A 2,735-nucleotide genomic window follows, 5' to 3' on the forward strand; every position below is an offset into this window, starting at 1 on the left:
AATGCTCTGCTTAGGCCAAATCCACACAAATTCTCCCTCCATCTCTTATCACTACTCAACAGGAACTATTACAAACTATTACTTTGATGTCATTAACTTTGCCATTTCTTCCCCTGCACTAGCCCCTGCTACTACTAATACCTTCAAACTTGACAGACTACCACTGCTTTTGCCACACAACAACAAAAGAATGCCAAAATACTTGCCCTTGGAGATTCCCAGGACTGGACTGGTGGGCGCAGCATGGAGGACTAGGTACTGCTGCCCAGGTGGGGTCCCTGGCGCTCCACGGGGATACAGGCCGGCAAAGCACAGTCTACGCTCATCCTTAGGCACAGGCCCAACTGCAGGCTCCAGGCCCTAAGCTGGTGCAGCCAGCAGTGCCTATGGCTGCAGCTACTGGAGGCCCAGGTGGCCAACGTGGACTGGAGGGAGGACGCCTGTCAGGTGTCGCAGCCAGTGGTGGCCCGGAGGCCAAAGGCCAAGTTCCCCACCCCGACCCCCAGCCTGGTCCCCAGCATGACCCCAGCTGAAGACTCAGCCACATGTTGCCAAGAGAATATATCTTTCTCACCCATGAGGCAGCTGGGCCCAGGCCCCGCGTTGTTGCTGCTGCCGGGCGAGCAGTGTTTTACATTTAGCGGGAGCTGTCGGGTGTCTATGACCAGGGGCAGGTGTTTGGTTTTACAATCAGCCAAGGTCAGCCTGCTCAAGAGGCCTACTCTGTGTACATGCAGTCCTTCCTGACTGTCCATGCTATTCATTACTCAATGCTGAGAAAAACAGGAAGGCAATCATAAGGGAAGCACAGACTTTGCTCAGCTCTCATCTTAACCTGGATGACATATGTTGGTCCATGAAGCCTTTTTCTCCTCCGTGTTCCATTGTAACTGCCGGAACACCTGAAAACCTCCACTGTAGACTTCATAATCAGCTCTCCAGGTTTATCCTACATTTTCATGCAAGAGTCCGACTTCCCAGAATAATTCTGAATATTTAACCTTAAGGTCTGTCGGCATCAGGAAAGAGAAAAGGAAAGGCCTTAGTTTCAGAGTGCTCTGTCCCCCTGGAAGAGTTAGTCAGTGTTTCCTGTGAAGAAGTAGATGGCTGCCTGGTCATCCTGGTTTGTGGACCTCGAGACGTTGGAAAGTCAACGCTCAATAGATTCCTGGTGAACCATTTATTAAGTCATATTTCTTGTGTTGATTATTTGAAATGTGATCTGGAATAGACAGAATTTACTCCTCCTGGATGCGTGTCTATATTAAGTATTACTGAACCAGTTCTGGGATCACCTTTCATCCACCAAAGGAAACACAGAAGATGGTATACTATGGGAAAACTTCTTGTAGAAGTAGCTAAGAAAACTATATTGAGATAATAAAATATGTGTTCAGTTCTTACAAGAGTCTTCTCTTATCATCAACACAATGGTCTCGGTGTAAGACCAAGGGCTTCTGCTTCTCATCGATCTGATTCATCTGCTGTCCCCCAGCCACATGGTTCAACTTAGCTCTCCTAAAAGGAGCTACATGCCGAGCCTCACCTTGGACTATGCAGATGGTATGGATGGCTTGTATACAAAAAGCAAGTCCAAAGCAAGAAATCGTGGTTTTGAGCTTGCAGAATTTGCAGAGAATTTTGAATTTGCTGATGAAGAAAAGGAGAGTCCAGTTATGTTTACTGGATATAAATTGATGAGTGTTCAGTCAGAATTCACATTCAGGAAAACTTCAAGCAATAGAGCCTCATTTAACAAAATTCTTTGTAATCTGACAGTGTTAGGTTACCTTAGCAAGCTGCAGCCTCCAGTGCCAAAGCCACTTAGTCCTTTACATGGTATGACACCCTATCAGGTGCCTTTTGATGCAGTTGAACTCCGGATTACTCACGCTGATGTTGCTCCTACTCATGTACTGTATGCTGGGAATGCCAGTCGGGTTGGACTTTGCAAGATCCTGGATGATGTCAGAGGATACACGGATGGGCCCATCCTGCTTGCCCAGACTCCAATCTGCTATTGTTTGGGGTTTGGAATCTGTAGAGGTATTGACGTGGAGAAATGTCTGTACCACATCATTACCCCTGTGCCCCCAGAGGATTTAAGAACCGTGAACTGTCGGATGTTAGAGCTATTTCCATTCCACAGCGCATCTTAAAGAATCAGCATGGGCTTGGAGGGACAATCCCTTATGTCACCACAGATTACAATATCAACCTTCCTGGGGCATCAGGGAAAATTGGAGCAAGAGAAACTGAGACATATGAAGGGAAACTATACCCCAAAGTTAAGCAGTTCTATCAGAAAACAAATAGAGCCCAATGTTTCAATAAAGGGAAGGAACGATTGTACAAGAGAGCTTTGTATCAAGCCTGGCATTAGCAGACTGGATGGATTTCAGGGCCGTGAAAGGTGCTCTTATGGAGCAGGGTTTTCTGCATAACTCTGGATGTACTGTGTAGTATAAATAGCTTTAATTTGCTCTTCTTAAGGCTGCCAAGATCTAGCATTTTGTCCTCATCTTGCTTGTCTCGTGTATTTGCGAAAGGGACTTAAAGCGGCAGGCGAAAGTTCGTACTCTCGTGTATTTGCTAAAGGGACTTAAAGCGGCAGGAGAAAGTTCGTACACTGGTAAAGCAAAGAATATGGTCAATTCCTCAAAACGTTCTTAGGATCTGGTACTAGAATTAGGATAAAAATAAGGAAACTGGGGCAGCAGACATGTGAGGAAGAA

At 46.2% G+C, this 2,735-nt stretch overlaps 1 pseudogene; it reads left to right on the forward strand.

The window, feature by feature from the left end:
- The first annotated feature begins 243 nt into the window (after nucleotides 1-243).
- Nucleotides 244-2,383, forward strand: LOC102480860 (polynucleotide 5'-hydroxyl-kinase NOL9 pseudogene; annotated as a pseudogene).
- The last annotated feature ends 352 nt before the right edge of the window (nucleotides 2,384-2,735 follow it).

This window comes from Tupaia chinensis, unplaced genomic scaffold, assembly GCF_000334495.1.
Source record: "Tupaia chinensis unplaced genomic scaffold, TupChi_1.0 Scaffold147439_1, whole genome shotgun sequence".
In the NCBI taxonomy this organism is placed as follows: Eukaryota; Metazoa; Chordata; class Mammalia; order Scandentia; family Tupaiidae; genus Tupaia; species Tupaia belangeri.